This window comes from Platichthys flesus, chromosome 19, assembly GCF_949316205.1.
Source record: "Platichthys flesus chromosome 19, fPlaFle2.1, whole genome shotgun sequence".
Taxonomy (NCBI): Eukaryota; Metazoa; Chordata; class Actinopteri; order Pleuronectiformes; family Pleuronectidae; genus Platichthys; species Platichthys flesus.
The window spans coordinates 14,403,396-14,427,408 of record NC_084963.1 but is presented as its reverse complement, the minus strand read 5'-3'; the positions used below and the strand labels follow the sequence as shown (position 1 = coordinate 14,427,408).

The following is a 24,013-nucleotide window of genomic DNA, read 5'->3' as shown; positions in this document are numbered from 1 at the left end:
AACTCCATCAGGCTCGTCTCTGCCTCCTCATGAAAGAGACGGAGGAATGTGTGCGTTTCAGCTGCAGGAATAGTTGGACATGGGACGGTCAGGAATTCCAACATCTGCCATTTTGAGACAAAGGCACTTGTGTGCGGCACGTGAGGTCAGGCCGCTGCCATGCCAGCAAGTGCTTTTGGTGGAGGGATTCCAAATGGAATTCAACATTTAAAGGCTGGAACTGGGGCATCCTGGGGCCCGGCAGTCTATAATGCATGCACCGCATACCAACTAAGGCCCCCCTGGATTCGTACAGAAATTTATCACATACCAATCACGCCTCTCTCTGCATATGTTTTCTGTCACTCTCTACTGTCAGAGATCCCCTAAAGCAACTCATCCAGGGTGACACACTGAACTCCGAGGGCCTTGTCATGAATCGACAATTGTTTTGCGTTATAACTGCTGACAGCCCCATAGAAATGCTGTTTCATGCTTTACTGTAGCTCCTTCCACTAGTACTGGAGATATGGGAGTCGTTATAGCTGGAAGGATTCATTTTTCAGAATTCTTGAAATTGCTCCTAAAAATGTAGTTTATGTACACAACTAAACTGCAAGGCTAGAACTGGGCTATCCTGGGGCCCAGCAGTTAATAATGTCAGAAACATTATTGCTTATAGATTATATTTTCTTTGACTGTAAGGATTTGTTGTTAATTAATGCATCTGGAAAGCCACAAAAGAAATTTTCCACATTGAATTTACCATTTTGCAGTACAGTATATATATATATATATATATATATATATATATATATAAGCATCACCCTGGACATATGCCCTGGCCAATTCAACCGAAACGCTGCTCATTCACTTTGAATGGGACAACGTTGCCACGCTGTGTACAATAGAGGCTGAGCAGTGGATGCACCAGCCAATCGGCTCGTGTTGAAACAAACATGGGGGCTAACCAATCAAATCACGCTGAAGGGAACGCAGAGGCAAAGGCAGCAAATTCTCTTCAGCATTATATTGATAGCTAGCATGGCACGTTAGCTTGAAATCCGGCTAGGTTTTGTGCCTAAGCATGAAACTGGGCTCGTAATGACGATCAGGCACCAACGGTCAATGAAGCACTAACACAAGAGTGAGTCGAGGAGTTGAATCATGGTTATCTTTATGCAAAGCCTTTATAAAGTTATGCAACAAGTATTTTCTGATTTAGTAAAAACAGAACATGAACTTTTAATTATAACTTTTAAATTTACAAACTACTTAAAAGCCTACTTTTGTTGATAAATTCCAACAACAGACTGGACTCTGGATGTGGAGCCTATTCTCTATTGTGAGAGTCATGCATTGTCTATGCCCAGCTTCCACTTCAACCACCTCTGCAAGCACAGCCATTAAAAAAAGGTAGTGTTGCATTTATTCAAAAATAGGTTGCCTCTTGAAAATAATACAGCCAGTGAATATGTTGCCCACGAAACAATTGTTGCAGCTCAGTTGTGCAGAAATTAAATTTCTAGGAAAGAGGATTCATGAGAAAGCGCTGAGCTTTTTTTTCCTTTTGTAAATGTTCAATACTGATATAATAGGTGCTTCTGACTAATCTTTGAGAAATATACAGGATCTGATTACTGCAATTGTATTTTATATTAATGAAACAAGGCAATTAAACAGATTAACAGTAGTAACCTTTATTGCCATCTACGAAATCTTCAAATGCTACTACATTGAGTGACATTAATTGGTTACTTTTTCACAGAATTACTCTGGTTATATCATCACCAAATATACCTTGCCGTCTTTATATTAACGGGTTGTACAGACCATAACCGTAATTTCATTGTGATGGTGAAAACAAAGCCGAGAGACAAGCAGAATCAACCATCTCAAGTTATATTTTGCCGTTAATCCCAAAGCTCTAATTTCAGGCTCCAATTACCCCCTTTTCCCACCAGTATTGGCACTGAAACAAACACCCTGGTGGATCATCACAGATCTGTAGCTGGGTAAACCACACAAACAATGAGGATGGATAAACAGAACACAGATTGGGATCAGTTTATCCTACGATTCCTGCATCCTCCTATCTCCCTGGGAAATACTTGCATCCACCATGTCTGACTCCACCAGTTTTCCAGCTTTCACACAGTCGGTACTTTCCACCTCTCTCAGCTCCCACGTCGCTCAGTGCAGAACCAGCACATTTACATAAGACCTACACAGACGCGAAAAAAAGCACATTCCCGACACGTGAGCATGTAAGTAGCTCATAAGTGCGTTTGGCTCAATTGTTACCGCCTCGCTGTCACTTCGACTTAGACACACGACACACTTCCACAGCAAAACACACCACGGACACACTACTGCTCACTGTAACACCCACGCAAGAAACCACACTAAACATGCTTAGCGGCGACATAACAGGCGGTGATTTGTGACAGTACAATTTTCCTTCAACACTAACGTTTCATATACCCTGCACTCCCCTGTCTCCCCTCCCTCCCCTCTTGGCAGTGACTCTACTGAAAGAGAGTCCCCCCATCAGGGTGGCTTTCTGACAAACAGGGCCAAATGGAGTCGTGCCACTGTTGCTGCTGGCCACAAGTCAGCTCTCGGAGGTTATTGCTTAGCTCTGCTCTTGCAGTGTTATTTATATCCACCATCGCAGCACCAGTCGGTTTGATGAACTTTTCATCTGTTGTGTGTCATGGGGACCTCACAGCTGTGGATCTTTTTCTGCTAAGGTTACTTACGATGGCCTACAGGTGTGCAAAAAAGCAGTTCTAAAGTTTAGTATAGAATACAATACAATATAAACATTTTTATAGTTTTTTTAAACCTGGAATAGGTCTAGGAGGTGAACAGGGTTTCTGGGGGATGTTGATGAAGGCTGATTCCTGGGTTGAGGAATATCTAAGTTGCTTTAGGACTACTGATATAAAATTGTTTGTAACTGACATTTAAATGACAGCCACAGTATGAGGCAAATGTGAGGCTGAGAAAAAGCAAGAGAATCCAAACTGATGTTTGTATTTTGTGACAATTGCCGTAATTTTGGTTAGGGCATAAAACTGACTGATTAAACCCTCCAACTTTAACTGATCCCAAACAGGAGATTGAAGGTCTGGAGACAAACATTTGTTATAGGTTGAAATTGTCAGGTTGTGTGTTTTAATATAAAATTATGTGATTTATAGTGTTGTAAAGGACAAACTCAGCTAAACGTATTTTGTTTCTTCTCCGCATACTTGTACCATCCAACGACATCTTTGCCTGGTTTGATTTTTCTTTGGAAAGACGAATAGAACTGTGGAAAAGAATTGTCTTGACCTGAGTCCTTGAGGCTCCTTAGTTCCACCGATTGATAAAAAGACACAAATTCCTTTGATGAATGTCAGGCCAACTCATTGATGCTTCTGGGACATTCACCAACAGAAGCAGCCCTAGGTACCCATAGGACAAATCAGGAGCCAAGTGCTCAGGCCGCATTTGGACAGTCAGGGTTCACGGTTTATCTAAATGGGGTCAGACAAAGGTGTCCTTGACCTCTGGACTGTTTCAGAACTTTGTAGTAGGCCTAAATGCAGTGTGTCCCTCAAAAGAGCTTCCAGGCATGGGCCACTGACAGGAGGTAACATTTTCAGTCTCTCTCGCTCTCTCTTTCTCTCTCTGTACTGTCAAGTCTCTTTTTCCAGCGTTTTCTTTTTCATTTGGAGTTTCTCACAGTGTTGTACAATCCATTATGCATATAACCGCAGCATTCCTCTTGTTGGAGATGATGGCTGCGAATGTGTGTATGTGTTTTTTTCCCCTCTGTCTTTCACAGTTTCTTCCACAAATAGAGTCAAATATAAGCATGGAAGAAAAATCCCACCACAGCAACCACTCGAGAAAATTTTTAAAGCCAAGTGTGAAATACAGTCTCAGCTAGATGTCGACAGAACCTGACAGTTTTGATGCACATTAAAAAATAGAAAAAAGTAAACTCTTACATGCTTTTGGCTCAGTAAAGCTTATGGAATTGTTCCTGAACAATTAAATTATAAAATCCTGTAACAATGTAAACATTATTCTGTTATAGAGCTGTGTGCACAAAACTATGGGCATAACACTGGCCTGCCCTGTTTAGAAGTAACTCTGAGTCAAAAAGTCAAAATCGTAATATTTGTTCTGTACAATTCACCACCATGCTTTTGCGCATTGCTACAAACATGGAATATGGAGGATGAGGAGAATAGATACCTGACCGTATCAGTTGTGAGTCAAGTTGGTGTGAAGGCCAGAAATGTTTTGCTGTGTTTAACTCTCAAATCTCTCATAGCATCATTTAAAGTCACAATAAGTGTCAGTTAAACCCACTCTAGAGTACCGGCTTTGCACTAAATAGCAGAAATTAAAAATAAATTGTGACTTTCATGTGAACATACAGAGGTGAAGCATTTAAACACTTAAATTGGGGAGACCAAACAAAATCTACAATGTCTTTCCACCTCAGATTTAAAAATCAAGATTTGCTTTCCAAAGATGGAAATACAGAAATATGCTCAAACACAGGCCTGCATACAATGACGTGTTTACAGTTTGAAACAGGACAGACTAAACATCATTGGTCTCTGAACAATTTTGACAACACTCATCTGCTGAAGAGTGAAACCCGATAAACTCAACAAAGCGTCTATCCCAGAATAAAGTTAATGTCACCATAAGGCCTAGTACAAGATAATGCGTCTTCTTTTAAAACTAGATTAAAATTTGTAAGCCGACAGCAAAGTTCCCAAATTTATACACCATGTACCACCCTGCTCTGGCTAAAATTTAGCACATGACAACACATGCAAGAATAAGTCTTTTATTAAAAGCTGAACATTCTTCTAGACAAAAGCCCTGCAGCGCTGTCACCCAAAAGACCGCAGATTCATCTGGATGAAATCTGGGAATTTTAGTCAAAACTCGAATTCACTTCAAAGGGGAAATTGAGTGAAAAAGCCCTTGTTTTTCCTCAGAAAACTTTTTGTCAAAGAAAGAGAAGAAATCTCAGCGGGATTAATCCCGGTCTCATCATAGTTCTGACACAAGCACACAAAAATACACACACTGTGTCCCTGTGTTTACCCCTCCAGTCAGTGAGCAAGCATTCAACCTTTCTCAACTAGGACTAAAACATACAGACCTATTTACATGTCATTGATGTCCACGGATAAGGACTTTTTCTGCCTCTTCCTTTTTAGTTTCCTCCCTCCTATGAAATAGTGGTTATGCTTATTTTGAGGCTGTGAAGACAAATGCATTCAAGTGACTCCTGTTAAATGTAAATATGGTGGCTTTAGCGCAACATGAACAATCATCTGCTTTCTATCCATTCAAACAGTGTATTGAATGAGGATGCATTTGCAGCACAATCTGCACATAAGATCGAAATCAACAATTTATTCAAAATACACAGAAAAAAGCATGGCTGTAAACAACATCTCCATGCGTGCGTGTGTTTTTGTGTGTCTGAGAACGAGGGAGGAGTGCTGCCCGCGAGCCTTGCGAAGCGTGAACTGAGCAAGCCTGAGGTGAGAATGCAATCAGGTGATATCAGATCATTGTCCTTTCTACTTCCACTGGTTCTATTTATACTAGACCTTTTAGAAAGCAGGTCTCCTCACGCTGACAAGGTTGAGAGGAGAACTTGAACATTATTGCACGAAGCTGACATGACAGTTTTGGGTATCCTCACTGTGAAGGTGAGAAAGAAAAAAAAAACTCAACGACTCACTTATTTGCAAACGCACAGTACCACGTCTGAGGAGATGGCTACGAACGCTGAAAGTTATCTTTTAGCAGTCCCCTTTACCCCTCTCTTTGCCTCTCCTTCTCCATCATGGCAGGGAGCCCAGTGCATATAAAGCAAATGTGGCTTTGACGCTGGCGAAGGGCAACTACGCTCTCTTGAAATATGTTCTCTGTTGACTCATTCAGTTAACCACATTCTTCATCGGCAGCGCAGCAGAGTCCTTCCCGTCGGCCATGAAGACAAAACATCGTCTCTTCTGGCCCAGTTAATAATACACCCAATTTTTTCCCGGCCTTTTAACTACCTAGATTAAACTCGAAAATTTGGAACAGTGGATGGGGAAAAAAAGAGGCAGCAGAAAATGAGGGGGAAGAGAAAGAGTGAGCGCTCTCACTGGCCTACAGTGCAGCTGAGATCCCCCTGGATTTATTTGTGTACATAACTCTTTCTGTCTCTCCCCTTTCCTTTCGCTCTGTCTCCCACTTTCAATCCTCTGTGTAGCTCTATCGCTAACTCGAACACCCACATGCAGAAACAGCTACACAGCGTACAAGCATACACATTCAAATAACCATCAAATTATCTTGCGGTTTTTGAAAAGGGAACGGTACACCCACGGCCCTCATAGTTAATTATTCCATTTGCAGAGCGAGGGGAGAGCTTCCTGCTCTGGGAGGCTGGAACCAAAACAGCCACAAACTGAACCGAGCACAAACATAACTGAAAAATGGGACAATGTTAGACGAAAATAAAGGTCATCAGAGCAAAAAGTGTCTTGAGCAGGCAGTTGATTTCATCGCATTGCCATGTAACACCCCTAACCCCTGCCCAACAGAACAGACTGAAGTCCTATTCATTTGACCACAGAGGCCCTAGTCAACGGCTTAGAACCAAAACGAGAGCCTAGTCATAATGGAAATCTTTCCTGAAAATCATGTGACCCAACTCCCTTGTTCACGAACACGCTACTAAACTTTATCCACAAGTATTACTCTCACTGTGTCCGATCTTTCACTCACCATGCTGCGTCCCTGGGTGGGTGCTGGTGTCAGGGTCCATGTTCGAATCACAGGGTGATGAGCACCCGCATCAACACACCCATGTTCCGAAGTCAGCTGTGCAACTGGACTACAAATAGTGAAACTGCTACTAGAACTACTGATATCCCTCCTCCTCTTCTGTCGCGCCGCCGCTGCCTCTGCTGCTGACGTCCCCCCTTCGCTGTTCTCCCCTGTCAGAGCTACAGGCTCTGGTCTGGCCCCCGCAGCCTGCCAGCTCAGCTCAGGCTTCCACTGTTGTGTTACATCTGTCTGACTGAACCCCTCTCTGGAGAGTGGGAAGAGAGAGGGAGAGTGAGAGAGTATCACAGAGCACGGAATGGGAGGGAGGAGAGAGAGAGAGAGAGAGAAAGAGTGGAGCAGTTTCCACATTGTGGTGGTGGTGGGGAGAGAGATGGGTGGAGGGGCTTGCAGGGCTGAATGTTTCCACTTTGATCAATTTCACACTCAGCATAATTTATTCTCATCATAACGAGAACTTTGCAACATCAGTTTGGAAAACCCCACCATGCCAAAACAATTTAGAAACTTCCCGACGACTGCGACAATGGGTAATGTCCAAAACCTGACCAGGCTCGCTGGCTGGGTTTCAACTCACTTTTCAATCAGGCACACGAAACAGCACATGTTACTTTAGCTTACAAATGACAACTTGAGCAGTATAAGGTAACAATAACGCTGCAACTAAAGATATTCTTATACATCTATATAGGATATATCCAGAGACTTGGAATCTCCAGGAATCTGGAAAGATTCTCCTTCAGTTTTTAAAGGGTGGTTGCCAAACAACTTTTAGGTGCATTACTGCCACCTTATGAACTGGAAGGGGGAGCATTAAACGTGGCTTCAAAATTTAAACAATACATGGAGGAGGACTGACATTGTGTGTTCTGTTTTGCAGCGAAAAACATAAAAGGAAAAAACTATGGATGTTGTCATGGCTGAGAAGGCGGAAATGCCAAATACATTTTTCAGCGCGAACTGGATGGGAGTTGGAAATGTATTGTTGCTTTAGAGCTGTACAAGTATGTTAGATCTGGTTGGTGATGATCAGCTCGCTCTCATTGGCGATTGCAGCCGGTTATTATAAATACAAAACATTTTTGAGGTTTGAAACATATGTACGGCTGTTTGTTGATTTTGTATACACAGTTTCCCTGCCCTTTCAAATGCAACAAGCAAATAGAGCCAAGCCAACCCTAACCTTGTTAACATTCTTATCTGAACTATAACATGTGGTTGATGAGCTATATCTTACCATATTTGAGAAGATTTGAGTTTGTTTTTCATTTAAACTGATACAAGTGACAACAGAAAAGATACTGACAAGGCAGAACAATCCATTAGTGGCATGAAGTCAACAAACACAACTCTGACAAATGACAAACAGATTGCAATTCTGAACAGAGGAGAAAGATGGAGGCAAGGAGGACTTAGTTAAATTAAACATCAGAGGGAATTTTAAGATATTCAAAATACATCAGAGTCAGTATCTTGCCTACAAGGCATGTCAAAATCTTTCAACAGCCTTCGGTCAGTTATCCGACTCTCTTTAATCCCATCTAAAACTTATTGAAAAATATTTATGGAAGCAATGAAAGCTGGAAAATAGGGCAGCATATGCCCCAGCATCCTTGAAGAACCAACAGTGAAGAACTTGAAGCATCAACCAGAAAAAAGAATACTCCCACCCAAGTAAAATTAAGCCTTGGTGGTCTGTTGGGAGTGTAACAGCGCTCTCCGTCTCTGGCATGTTTGTGCCAAAACCACGAAGAGTTCAAAAGAGATGGGGTGGCTCCGCTCACTATTCAGTCGGAGGATGAGACGAGATGAGAGTGCTCTCTGATTTGCTGAGGATTCCTATTCATCTCAGTGTGGGTTTTATTCATCGCGTTGCTTATTGAAAAGCCTGTGTCTCTCAAGGACAAGAGCAGGTGAGAACTATGGCAATGAATTATTGAGTAAAGCAGAGACCATGTGAGTGTGTTGAGTGTTTTTTTGTGATATGAAGCATGATTTATAATTTCATACCGGTGGGCACAAATATAAACAAATGCATCATGCATCCATTTATCGATATGGTACTGAAGGTTTCTCTTGATTTTTTATTCATGTGTAAATGATTTTACAGCTGACCAGGGTAAACAAGTCTGTTTTAATCAAAGCAGGAACTCAATACTTGTACTAAAAATGATATCTATATACCTCTCTCTCTCTATAAATACATACATATATGTGTACATATATATATATATATATACTGTAAATACATATTTAAAAAAAAGACTGAATCAGTACCTAGCTTTGACCCATTGCCGGCCAAGCTTTTTCCATGCTGAAGGACGGAGGGTTTTGTGTAATACCCCTCCAAGCCACAAGTACTTTTCAGAAGTGACCCTATACCTGCCCTGTATGATGTGGGCATCGCATACAATCAATCCATTCAATACTAAAACTGTGATATCATCAATTATAGATATCAGCCATGAGAGGCTGAAAAAAAAGTGTGTGTATCCCAATTAATAATTTAATCTGTTGTGTTCTAGCCAACATGCAGAGAAGTGCATGTTATGGTATGTTAATCTGAATTAGTGAATAAGAAATGATCTTACATAATGATCATGGAAAGCTTCAAAAAGTTGTTGACAGACTTGCTAATAACTCTGTAATTGGTGAACGAGCTGGATGTTTATTCGTTTAGCCAGTTCCCTTCTCATACACATCCAGTATGATAATCTCACACTGTATCTGCATTACTATGACATCAGTAAACAGATGACAAAATGGAATGCACATATTTAAAAATTCTTCTGGTTGTTGTTGTGTGTGTTTAAGCATCAGTAAACTACTGTAGCAAAAAATCGACTTTGTACTTTAAAAGGCAAAATATGTGCTGTGCAGAGAATGCTGGGAAACAGCCATAACTTAGAGGAGACAGAAGGACGTCGCTGCTCATTTCATTATCTGGCTCTCATCACAGCAGAATGTGACCTCACTCGGGACATACGGGATGCGATAGAATGATTTTAACATTGAAATGAGACCATTTCTAACGTGCACTAACTGACATAATGCTTTAACTACATTTACCTTAGAAATAAATAAAAATGTCCTTAGGGATTACGAAGTAAATCTGTAAATGTGCCCCGAAGTAAATATTTCATTATTACTACTGAACTAAATAGCTTCCATGAAAAAGTTAGTGGGTCAAGAGATGATACTGTGAATCCATGCAACCACAAACTCACTGACTCACTTGTTTAGATGTGAAAAAGCACTGTTTAAACAGTCAGTGTCTGCGGAAAGATTTCGTTCAGTTCACAGCACAAAGCATCACTGTAATCAAGAAACGTGCAACTATCATATTGGTTAAAAAATACTGACACAACACTGCCAAGTCCGAAATGATACGATCTTTATGCCGTCTAGACACACCGTCGCAGGGATAGAATGCAACAACACCTCAGGAAAACACTTAACTCAATAAAACCTCCACTCAATGTACTGTACTATATACAGGGTCCAGACAAAACCATGCAATGACATCATGAAAGAGTACTTAAACTTAACAGATGCTGCGCACACTGATTTAAAGGCAGTAGGTTACATGGTGCATGCCTGCCAACAACCCAGCAACGGTAACCGTGGGATGCAAACGCTTGAATGTCAAACCTCAGAGCCACCTCGTATCTTACTGTGACTGATTCAGACAAATCCACCAAGTCCGACTGAAGTGCTCCATCATGTCCATAGTCATAAGTCTACATAACCAGGGAGCAACTGTATTTTATTACATCGTCATAAAAGCAATAGGGAAAATGCAACATGACATCAGCATTTTGCAAAACCTTTCAGTGTCTGTCCGAGTTCTTAGGACGAGACATAAAGTGCAGTGGAGCGCTGTGAAGCAGCAAGCTCTCCATCTAGTGGATATGTGGGAGAAGGGAGGAGAGTCAACGATCTGGAAAAGGCTCATGCAGGCATGAATGCAAAGCTCACTTTGCGTGTGTAAGTGTATGACTGGTGAAGTCACTGGCTCTGTTCCGACGTGGTATTGACAGGCGTCCGATCACAAACTGTCAGCTCTGAGATTGTCTCTGAATGCCTGTGACCACATGAGATCATGTCTCACCGGCTTGCCCTTTATGCAAATCATCCTGTGCGTCATTTGCGTTTTTTCCCCCACGTTTACAGATGTTTTTGATGTCACTGTCTCTGTTTGTGTCCGGGTGTGTTAGCACGAGCGAGCGAGAGAGAGAGGAGTCAGGAGACGAGGAAAAAGTATCAATAATTACCTGCTGGTCATTGTTGATATTGTGACGGTGGTCGTAAATAAATAAATGTATGGGTTGGAAAGGTTCGAGAAGGTTGGAAATACACTTGGATCATTTATCATGAAACAGTAGCAGGTCAGAGGACGTGAGCTGAGTAGGCCGTCCTTCATATGTGGCCCACATGTGTCCCAGACCACCGCTGAATGTGGTTTGCGTAATCTCAGGATACATTTTGGGACATTCACACATGTACTTAGAGCTGTCCACTTGTTATCACACTGGATGGATTGTTAATAGCAGGTCTGAACAGGGTCACTGAGGAGCTGAGAGAAGAGCTACTGATTGCTTCTTGAGTTACACTGCCCATTTTAACATTGTATCTAACAAGCATCTGCCTGATTGCTTAAGTTGCAGGAAAAAGGCCAAAAAGTGGAGCCAAACCATAAAAAAAGCACTTTTTCCTCCACAGGCTGCACAGTCATTAAACTTAATGTGTCCATACTCACGTTAAACAAGTGTTAAACATCGGGATTTCAAGGTTATTTATTACTTGTTCTAATTTAATTAAACAGTGTAAAGCAGGCAATTAAAGTAATTCCACTATGTGCATGGAAATAGTGACGCATCCTCATCACTGCCGAGGTATGTCCTCGGGCTACTCACCGCTCTCAGTGGACAGCTGGCTGTGGAATTCTGGAAACTGGGTTTCCACTGGAACGCTGATGGTGCGTCGCAGGAGGTGAACCTTGCATGACGCAGAGCGCCTCTCCTGCAAAAACAAGGGAGGAATCCGCTGAGAAAGAAAGGACGAAAGATGGAGACAGAGAGAAAGAAATTCAAGACAGATAAAAGGCTGAATACATTGAACAAAAGGCAAAGATAAAAAGTGGGCACAAAAAGGAGATAGAGGATGAACAAAGAAAAGAACACAAAGAAAAGTAATAAACTAAAGAAATGCACATACAATAGTCACACAGGCTCCTTATCTTCTCTGTTGTGGTCATTCTGGAAAAACGTGTTAAATGCTTTGTTGGGCCGGTAGCCCACAATAGCTGCAGAGGCCCTGATAAATGAGGAGTCATTGGCTAATACCGAGCGGGCGTTAGCAGCACATCAGTCTGTGTCATCCCATATCTTCCTGTTGCTTGCATACCAAATGTTTGGCTTCAGCAGATTACACAGACAAAAGGAAGGAGGGCGGCTGTGGTGAGGCCAGAGAAAAAAGAGAAAGGGCCCAGCACACGGAGTGATAATGGGCTTATCGAACATCCTCACACCTCAACTCTTTGCAGCACCCTGTCCGTCTTGTTTCCTCGGCCGCTCCGTTTCCATGTCTGTCTGTTTATCTCCCTGTCGCTCTCTCTCTCTCGTCCTCTCTGCGAGTCACCTCTTTACTCGCGCGCCACGTGGGACTTGGTTTTGAGGACAGCGCTCGCTCTCACTTTCTCTGATGTAATGACAGTGACAGTGTCTGCGCGTCTGAGCTGTAATGACAAAGCAAGACGAGCTGTAACTCTAACCTTGCTGCGTTAACTCAGGGTGACATGGATACATACAGTACTGTGCTGTAATTGTGAATGAGTCATAAGCAGTGACTGCTGTATTATCTGTGGCTAATTATAATAATGACTCATTTGAAAATCCATGAGTTCACACACTCATCCAATTGTTAATTAGAAATACTCAGTGATAAGTTATTACCTCTGATAAGGGGGTTATATTTTCACATGTGTAACATTAATTATAAATGTTAGAAGCAGCTATTCCAGATGGCCAAAGCAGAGACCCTATCATGACGTTTATTTTGAAGTATAAAGACAATAAACACATATTCAAAGCCATGTCATCCACCTCTAATAATGGCCTTCTCCATCCTGGAATTGCACGGCTTGCCAATTTCTACAGGGGGTTCAACACACCACCATTTACATTTACTTTTTGTCTGGGCTGAACACAGCTGTGGCTTTGTTAGCAGACATGAACGACTAGCTGCTAGCCATGCATTATACAAATGTGGGGCATTGTGACATCACAATGATGCAAAAGTATCAGCCGGACTGCTGACGAGGCGTTGCAGGAGCTTCAAGAGCTTCAGGATCAGTTTCTTCTGTCGGGGGTGGGGAGGTTTACCGGGGACTTCGTTTTTTTTTACTTTACTATCTTTTTGCATAAACAGAAAACCTATGTAAAAAGAGTAGAGGAAAGAGAGATTGAGAGAAGCAAAATAGGTATACTTTAAGGTTATTGATTTGGCCACAGACATAATCACTGATGTAAATGGCAAATCTCAGTATAAGTACTTGCATAAATCTGCAAACCCTTGCTGTTGGCACAACCACAAAATCAAACATGAGTCCCCTCTACTGGCCATCATGTGGAGCTTTAGAAATGTAGATGAGAGTAATGAGCGTACCTTCTCCACTACTTTGGCTCAAAATGGGCTTCATGAGTTTGAGGAAGAACTGCAGGCTTCACGGCGAGTTGCAGGTGAAAATGAGAAACGTCTTAACTCTGGAAATCCCTTCGGAATCACACCTTTCTCTCCCTTTTATTAGGTTCAGATCGCAGGCCTCAAGGCATGTGACACACTTGGGGAATGTTGAGATTGTTATCCACACTCGCATAGCCTTCGGTTTCTGTAATCTTCCTTTTTGGCTTTCTTTCAGCATAGGGTAAGCATAGTTGTCTTAGAATTAGGGACGTGTCAAATTGATTGAACAAAAGGCAGAGGACCTAATCGCTTTGGCACATAAGGCCAGTCCTTCATTCAGTAAACGTCCTTTTACAAATTACTCTATCGGCATCAGCTGCTCTCAGTGATGCTGCACTTTAATTCTCTGTTTTCCATCACGTCCTAAGAGAACAATAGAAAACAGAAACTCTGATCAATTCAATGAGAGGGCAAGAAATAAAAATGGAGTCACTGTTTATTAAAAGCCCTACAGCAAAAACCTTCACGGCCAACTATAAATCAAAACTTTTGTGCATGGACTCTGGTACAAATTGATTTTTCTTTCTTACTTTCTTCTCAGTTTCTCTCAAGCATTTTCTAGAAGTTGTACAAAATGTAGAAATACAACAAAATTTAAGATATAAAAAGTGAAATAAGACAAACATTCATTTATTAAGATTGAAATATATGCTGAACTTCAGCATACTGTTATTTTTACTTCATTCATTTCAATACTGAAAAAATGATTTATAAATCTGTCAGCTTTGTACGTCAATGTTTTCTTAGAAATGCTGCTTCATGTGATGTTTGCTTGGAGGAATGATGAATCAAATGGAAAACAAGAACAAATTCTAATTCTACATTAAATAAAAAACACAACCTCAGCCAGGGGCCAACAACCCCCCTCATGAAACCACATCTAAATCTGCTAGAGCTGGAAGAAATACAAGAATCAAGATCAATGCACAATTCCGTTAGAAATTGGTGGAAATGTCCAAAAAATGTATAAAAAAAAAACATTTACTTTACATTTTAAAGAAAGCAAAAAAATATGAATGGATCTGCCTCTTTCTTCTCTACCCCAAAATGTGATGGATTCTTTATCGGCCCATGTCCCATATTTCCACCAGATTTCAGGGAAATCCATTTGATTGTTTTCGTGTAGTCGTGCAGACGAACAAACAATCCAATCAACCAACTAACAAACTAGAAAGGTAACAAGTAGAGCCCACCCCTCCGCCAAGGCCACCAGCCTCATAAATTCCATCAAGCGGCACCAAATCCTTCCTAACCCATACCGTATCCATCCCCCAGGTTCACAACAAACAAACAATCAGACAGGGGTCGAGACCTCCTCAGTAGATAATAGTTTTCTATCTCTACTGATGACTGTCACCCCAACATTAAAAACTTCTGCAATCTATGGAGCTATAACTGACATATTTTGAATCAGCACATGGTCTTATCATTCTGTTGAAAAATAGTTAATAAGACATCTGAAGCCATGACATTTTGCGCAGTTCACTCAGGCGTGCTTGGAAATTTTTGACATCTTCTGCATGATTGCATATTCACAGCGGTTTTGCTGCTCTGATTAATTCAACAGAGCTTGTTCTGCTCTCTCAACCTGCATGTCACCCCACCTTCATCTGGAGCAAGCTATTACAAGACTGTATAATCGTTTTGACCTACAGTCTGCTGACATAACAGAAATCCTGCCGTGTTATGGACGACCTTTCAGAGTCTGGGTGTCTGGATGGATGCGGCTAAAAGCTGTTGTTCTTTGTTGCTGTGAAACAAAAAGCACTGTAGTGGAAAAAGGTTGTGGATGGGTCGATAGGAATAACAAGACAAACGTCAGAAATGTCAGAAGAAAATAAACTGAGGCCACACGACTTCAGTTCGACGACTTCATCCTTTTCTGATTCTGAATTCATGTTCGAGCACCACAGGGATCAACTATTCACATCAACTTAGGTGCTCAGGAGGCTGCATTCTTCCATTACTTTAAGTATGTGACATCATGAGGTGGCAAATAAATAGCCCATCAATTTTAAGGACATTCCTTGAGTTGGGTCTATAGATTTCTTACTTTACATGTCATTTAACTTTATTTTAAATAGGGTTTGATAAGGAACTGATGTGGCATAAAAGGAAAAAATATGTATTGCCATTTTACCAAATGACTAGAGAAATTGTTTTTATTCCCATTCGCGATCTCAGACCGTCAGTGTTTTTGGTGTTGTTGCTGTTCTTAGAGCTTTAAAATGGTCTTCATTCATATTAATTTATTGGACAATTGCATTTAATGAATAGCACAGAGTTTAAGAAGAAGATATACTGTATATAGACAGATAAACGCTACAAAATGATACATGCTTTTTGCAACTTTGTCGCAATGAAAGAAAAAAGGTGAGCAGTGTTAACCCTACAGCGTAATGTACCAGGAATTTATTTGTAAAAAAAGTTATGACAGGTCGACCAACTTGCAATTTCGGATACGTAGCAGCAACAATACTCAAACAGTGGACTCATGCAAAGACTGTCTGGTATCAAGGGGCTCAAAATGGGGCAATAAGGTAATTTCCTGCACCATTACAGTGCCACCGGTCTGGATTCATAACACCAGGTAGGCTGGATACACAAATTCATGCTGATTAAGCCAAATTCTGCCTCCACCATCAGTGTCTCTCCGGAAATAAAATGTATTCGAATATGAAATTATTTTTTCCCTGTTTTGGTGAGTCAGTCAGCTCCAACCAGTCTGATGATTCTCCTCTGACCGCTCTCATCAACAAGGTGTTTCCATCTGCAGAACTCCCACTCACTGGATGTTTTGTTATTTCGCTACACTTTCTGAGTTCAATCTCTAGAGACGCATGTGTGTGAGAATCCCAGGAGATCAGCACTTTTAGAAACACTATAACCAGACCGTCTGGCACCAACAATCCTGACGCAGTCAAAGTCAATGAGTTCACTCTTTTTCCCTCATTCTGATGTTTGATGTATAAATTAAGTGAAGCTGCTGTCCCGTCTCTGTTTCGTTTACTTAGTTGTGCCGAGAAAGTCTGTGGATTACAGCCAAAAAAGTGCAGTCGAGTGGTGAGAACAAGACCTGACTCAGATGATGCAAGAGGCTTTTTGCTTGTGGCCAAACTGAAGGAGGTAATAGATGTTGTTGCACCTACACGCGAAAATGTAGGACTCACAAGTTATGATATAAATAATCTAATGAATATGGACTGAAGTAACTAGATTGGGGATTTTGGTCATATTGCACTTCCCTATTGGCATGATTGGGTAATAGTGGGAATAAGCAGGTGTATATGTGTAAAGAGCATGGTGAATGTATATCATTATCAAATAGGTGAAAACGCCTTTCTAGGATCTGGGTATGTGTCGCTCACACAAAGCTAGAAAGCAGGGAAAGGATGTTGCCGACAGAGGTTAATTTAGATTTTGCTTCCGACTCCTCATTTGAGTTTAAGAACAAGGACCTCTAATCTCATAGAATCTACCGTAATCCTGTGTGATACTCATCAAAACAACAGAGGCAAAGAACCAGACTCTGCTCTGCTTAACCTGGCGACTGATGATATCTGATGTGGGATGATGGAATTAATTCACACCCTACGCAGAGTTCAGTCAGAACCTTGTGTTTCCAATTATAACTTCGTTTCTGGGGATTTATTATCATAATTCTCATTATTATTATTATTGATTGATGCAAGACCTTCAATGACAGATTAACACATGGGCAAAGTGAGCAGATGCAGTGTCAGGAGCCAATGGGGCCCATTCCCTTACACTTTATTATTAAGATATTTTTTGTGTTAAAGCTATTTTTGGTAATCCTGAAACATCATGCAAGGGCAGACTACACAGTTAAAACCCTGGAGATGATATGGTTTTATGTTGCATGACTATAAAATGCTAAATGAATTTGAATGCTTTATAAATTAGTATCGAGCAGTCAAACCACCGCTAGGAGGCGATCCACTCAATCACCTGAGTCACAGCCACCCAAGAAGAAAGACAATTGCATTAGGTCGGATATTTTTAACTGCATTTGCGTTTGGTTTTATGCCGTTCATTCATGTAAACTCCTGAATATTAATATTTGTGGTACATGAAATGAATGAAAGACGGAAAATGGCAGTAATTTAACATGTCCAAATATATCTTCAAAGTGGTCTTTGCTGTGTGGATGCAGACATGCCCTCGGGCCCGTGCAGCGTGCGTGTACTATTTGCATTTGTGAACCAGGGTCAATCGGGAGGTTTTGTCCAGGGCCTGGGGTCCGCATCCGTCCATGAAGAACCAGAAGCAGGGAGAAGGGTAAAAAGGTTTGGTGCAGCCGCATAGCCTGTGTAACCTTGACTCTATTTTTAACTGGATTAAAACCTGGATATTAACATGAATTGAAAATGTGTTACTATAGGCTACAAATAGTAGGCCTTCGGGAATGAATAAAGTAATCTATCTATCTATCTATCTAAATGGGGAAATGCTTGGATGGAAAAGGGCTACAAAAAAAAGCAGAAAAGGGGAAGCAAATGAAAAAACATTTAAATGACAAGAACACTCACACATACAAACAAGTGATGAGAAAAACAATGGTGACACAAAGGGACTTGACAGACAGAGAGATTGTGTGGTCTGTTCTCACCACCTCCTCATCCTTCAGAAGCAGCATCTGACAGTCAGCGACCACAGAGTACTGCGGGTTCCACACAGTTCGCTCTTCACAGGAGTGGCCACGTGAAATCCGGTGTCTGGTGGGACAACGCACATCTATAGCGGAGGAGAAGAGACACAATCAGATCAGGATAGATATCATTTGTAAAAGCAGAGGAAAGACATATCGTGTCCGGTGTTTGTGCAGTATATGGAGTAACAGCTTAAATAGTGGTGTCTTTAAAAGTCCATAGAATGAGGGATAAAGTAGATTAATAGTATAAGAGGAGACCAGTTGGGGATTTAGTCTAATGGACCCAGAATTTATGAAAAGAAAACTTAAAAATTCATGCAAATTCCTGTTTTGCTCACGGAATGAAAAAAAAGGCTGCGATTGGAGGATTTCTCCACTTCAGTCGGATGTTGGCTGAACAAAGGGGTAAAAATAAAACAAGTGGAACGGGAATTTATTGGATTATCCTCCATCTCCAATGATGAGGTGACAAATCTCAGGAAAAAAAGCAATACATGTGCTTTTTCACCCAGAAACTCCGCTCCATCGATTCTCCCACACGTAGCTTACTGTGACAGAGACACTGACCACATCACTCACCACCGACTGAGACTGACAGTTTCATTACAAATGTGTTCGGTGAAACAGGCTCCCTCACACTGACTGCATACAATAAGAAAATACATGTTTGATGAATGAACTTGGACAAAAACATCCACTACAACATATCAGTGCAGATTCAGATCACCTGACACCTCAACTGAAATCAAATAAACAGAGAAATGTTCATGAGATTTATCACTTATCAGACTTTTTATTTTTATATCTATCTGTCCATTTGTATATAACCTTTGTAAATAATTAGAACAGGCAATATTTGATTTGAGAATGAGACTATTGTAATTTCACTATGCTTGCACAATGACAATAAAGTTCCTGAAGACAGAGTAAAATGCCTAATGGTGCTGCGCTGTAAAATGCTTCATATTAAAACCATGCTTGACGAAAAGTGACTGTTTTATACAGTTGCTTAAAAGTGTTTGTGCTTCCAGGAGTAACTTGAAAACTGGTGACTTTCTTCTCTGTTCTCAAATGTAAAAGTGGGAAAGAGAATATAAAAAAATCCAGTGTTCTCTCTGAGACTCTCTGAGTTTCAAAGCGAGACGAGACATATTATTCATACAATGCAATGAAAACTTTTTGTCATGTATCATTTAACCATCTTATTCCATCACACCATCTTCACATCCCAGGTTGCCTTGTCACCATGTGTGCGGAAGTAAACCAGGACAAGAAGTCGGGGATAAACATGGAGGCCACAGAAGTGAGCGATTCTTTTTTCTCTTGGTTCTTTCAAAAACAGACAAGTGTTTGAAACAAGATCAGAATTTTTGAATCACATCGGAATATAATGCAACATTTTTACATCAATCTAGATCTGTCATGGTTTTGTATTTTTCAGAGTTTTTCCGAGTGTTTTCTGTTTAATTACTATTACCTGGTGTTTCATGTATATCCTTTTGTTTGTGTTTGTATGTGTTGTTGTTTCTGCGTCTCTGGTTTTCCTACTCCATGTTCTGTTTCCTGTTTTATTTTGTAGGCCCTGCTCCTAGTGTGTTTTCTTTCTTCACTTCCTGTCTTTGTGATTGTCTGCACCAGTCCTCATGTGTTCCACCTGTGTTCAATTACCCCGGCCTCCCCTGGGTGTGTATATAAGCCTCTGTGCTTCCCTTTGTCCTTGTTGGTTTTTCGTCGTAATGTTTTGTCTGAATCTCCTGTGCTTTGTCTCATATGCTTTTTGTATTGCCTTGACTCCTGAGCTCCCGTCCTCTGCATCATTGTGTAAGACTCCAGTGTTTATCCCTGTGTTTTTTTCTGTGAAATACTTTCACCTATTTAAAGGACACCTTTTGTTTAAAACTCTGCATCCTGGGTCAATCTGCTTCATCGGACGTGTCAGAGGTCTGTACAAGCAAAACCTGAGGGGTCGTATCATAACCGTTCTATGTTTGAATGCATCAAGAACAAATTAAAGGATAAACGCTTGCATCAGGGCCATGACCACTTCACATTCGAGTCTGATACTGGCCCGAGTGAAGCCACATATAAAAAGTTGATGGAAAAGAATCTGAATTTTAACACCAAAGCCAGCAGTGTGAACGTAGCTTAAGTCTAAGTAAACAGTCCCATTAATACACAATCCCACACACACAACCGCACACTGAGAAATACAGTGACTGCAGACAGCATCTGTCTGATCAGCTCACACTCAGGCTGTGGACAGGAGAAGGTGGAGCACAGCGTTCTCCATTTAGCGGAGCTTCTTCAGAGGCAGGTTTCTTAATCCGGGCGGTATTTCAATTATGTAATTTCAGCTTCAGTTCCACCAGCTTTAAAATGGTGATACTGGGAGAGAACTGACAGAAAAAGAGACAGGAGGGTGAGGAAGCCTAAAAAGCTTGGGAGGTTGAGCATTTCGCTTCCCTCGATAAAGCCACAGAAGTGATATCTCTGAAGCGGGAGATCAGCGCCAAGTTTTTCCGTCTCATGGATTAAATCTATTGACACAGCTGTTTGGTATCAACTACAATAGAAAGCGAGGACCACAGTTGCAGACGCACAAATCACTGGCAGGTCCAGCGCCATAAAGAAGCTCACTGGCACCACATTTCTCAGACTCTGGACGACCGACAGGCTCAAGGACTAATATGATATAAAGTATGTGGATTTATTTTTTCATGGCCTTGCTGGTTTCTTTTTTTTTCTGTTGTCAATCATTTATTTATTCATTTTATGATCTATAACACAGTATGAGGCAGGAAAAATAAACCAATGGCGATAAATCAGTAATACCTTTAACCAAGTCTTTGCCTGCCTGACATGGGGAAAATAATATTGATTTTCCTTGACGTTAAAATGCACAAATACAAAATGTGTGAATGTACGGGTGTTAAATACGTTTATTTAGGTATTTGTTTGTGTTTCAACAGATGGCATTAGAAGCATTAACTTACTCAACATTCAGTCTTTGATTTGAACGTCTTTAACCCGTTTATAAAATATTCTTTTAGTTCTGTGACAACAGTCATCTCAGAATTGTGCCACAGAGTTAATGTGAAAAAAGTTGGAGGTATTTGGTGAAAGTTGGCAAATGACACAAAATATTTTAGATGTAAATCTAACTGTTACTTCTAAAATATGTATTTTGGGATAATATCCTGGCCCCCTAGTCCTCCCATGGAATAAACAGAGGAGCAGAGTGAGAGGAAATATGGGAAAACGGTTAAATACAGCTTCTGTAGCTGCTAAGTTGTAGCTGTAACTATTTGTAATTCTAAAGAGTTAAAAAATCGATCTTCCGATATTAACATTTTATTCAACATGTTCTCTTACAGCAACATTTCTGTCTAAAACACTCTGAGTCTATGCTGATGATAATGGTGCTTCATCTGCAGTGGGATTCAGGCTAACTGCTAGCTGCTAACAGCTAATTGCATAGATAGACAGTCTGTGCTGATTCAAACTGTAAAAACATGCACTTACTGCTGTGACAACGTGTTTATTGAAGCCTTGCGGACTCTACTCTTCTTCCAGGTGAAAAAAAAACTTGTATCATGTTTATATCATGTTCAAAAAAACGTTTTCCAAAGTTGTGAGACTGTCAATGGATTGTTTATGTCTCTGGGCGGCCATTTTGTCTCAAACACAGGTGCAACTTGGGAAACGGATTGAATTTGTTTGTTTTTGTTTGTGTATTTTTGTGTATGTGTTTGTTTGGGTTTTGTGTTTACTCTAAAGGGTCTTCGGGTTAAAAAAGAATATTAGCTTAGTTTAGTTGACTTGTTTTCTCAATATCAATGTTTAGCGTAAGACGCCATCTAATGGCGATAAGTGGTAGCGCACTAGAGCTGGTTTGCAGGAGCATAGCAGCTGCTTGGCTGTGGCAGAACAGTTAAATACTGCATGTGAGATATTAACAAAAAATAGTTTATTAATGTCCCACAACCCATTTAAAACCTGCATATAACTCAAAATCTTCAATGTCTGCTTTTCTGACCTTTGCACTATAATTCAAAACAATTGCATTCTATACAGACAGTATAAACGATACTAGAATATAATGACAAATCTGAATAAAGTAACACCTTTTAATAGAGGCGACATTACGCAGAACAAGTTACTGCTCAGATAAATGGAATAAATATTACACAAAGGAGTGATGGAATAATAAATAACTTATTTGTACTTATCTTCCCTGAGTGGACCTCCTCTGTGGAGTGTTGTAACTGTAATAAATATTTGAAAGTCATCACATGAAAAGTAATGGTATGACAAATACCATTAACTATATTCCAATGTAAGCATCCAAATAAGACATGTCAGTAAGCCAGCATGCACGATACTAAAAGTCCATGAAAGGAATCAAATTGAAGAGTAGTCTATATTATATATTTTTTTTTTTTTTGTTATGAAGCACATCTTTGCTGTTTATCCTGCAGATAGTTACTTTAGGTTGGAAGTAAAAAATGTCACAAGGTCATTCAACACCATTCGTACAAAGGCCCGTACATATTTGCAACTTTGGTACAGTGACCAAAAACTCTGGCCTTATTAATGAATTCTTGTTCAGACTAAATAGTGCAGAGGTTTCATTTCGGCATATCTAAACTAAAGCCACACAAGAAATAGATGCAAGATGGAAAAGCATAATGTTTCAATGGCTTTTTGATTGAAGAAGAAAGACGTATAGAATTGTTTCCACAAAGCCTATGTGGAGCTGCATTGCACAGTATTGACGGTGTCATGTGAGATGGTAAATGGTCTTTTCATGACTTCACAGTACAGTTTCAAACACACTTTCATCCAGTGCATATATGTGTAGCACTTTATGTATCATATCACTCAAACAGTGCCTGCAGAGCCATCAGGGGCAATGTGCGGGTCACTATCTTGCCCAAGGAAAATTCGTCATGTGGGATTAGGGCTGCGCCACAGCCGAAGACCATTTAATAGGCGATGAAGCTAGTAGAGAAGATGTACAGTATGAATCCCAGCACAGTGGGCGCAAACACCATTTGCAAATTGAAACCTCTTTGAAAACAGCCCTTTTAACAGTATAACGTATTCCACTAATCCACTTATGACACACTGGTCATTTTACTTTGCATATTACAAGCTTTACCTGATTACATAACATCCGCTCTGATAGAAAATGGTAAGGTCAACCATGTGGTGTAAATGTATCAATCCAGAGTACTCTGGGTACATGCTGCATGTGAAACATATTTAAACATTTTAATCTTCTTAAAAAGGACAATATTTATTTATTATAATTTTTTGAATTCTCGATCTTAATAACGTTACAGAAGATTATATTTCAGAAGTGGATGTTTGGTTTTGACAAATGTTTTTTACCTGGCAGCAACAAAGTCCTTAAATAAGAGGCTGTGATTGGGATCCACATCAGCGTGCTGTTTTGTTTTTCGTTACCTTTTATTGTAGGGCAGTTATGTAATTAGGCCCAATTTACTGACGCTGAATGAAAGGCGGGGGGGGGGGGAGGAAACATAGATCATGTATTCATAAGGAGAGTGCGCAGTGATGTTTGCGTGTCCGTGAACGCTCGATGTCATGGACGAGTGTTTTTTGTTCTCTGTGTGTAAAAGATAAGCAGCGCTCCAATCCGAGATGCTTCATCAGACTCGGGTGACAGGCACGGTCACGTTGTGTTTGCATCCACTTACTCCGCTGCTGCTGCTGCTGCTTCTTTTA

At 40.6% G+C, this 24,013-nt stretch overlaps 1 protein-coding gene across 2 annotated transcripts in view; it reads right to left on the bottom strand.

The window, feature by feature from the left end:
* The window catches only part of dab2ipb (DAB2 interacting protein b), a 128,585-nt gene extending 116,708 nt beyond the window's left edge, over positions 1-11,877 (bottom strand). For both annotated transcript variants that reach the window (XM_062412761.1, XM_062412762.1), the window contains exon 1: positions 11,763-11,877. The gene's annotated coding sequence lies outside the window, so the exon portion shown is untranslated. The remainder of the gene's footprint in view (positions 1-11,762) is intronic.
* Positions 11,878-24,013: the final 12,136 nt, after the last annotated feature.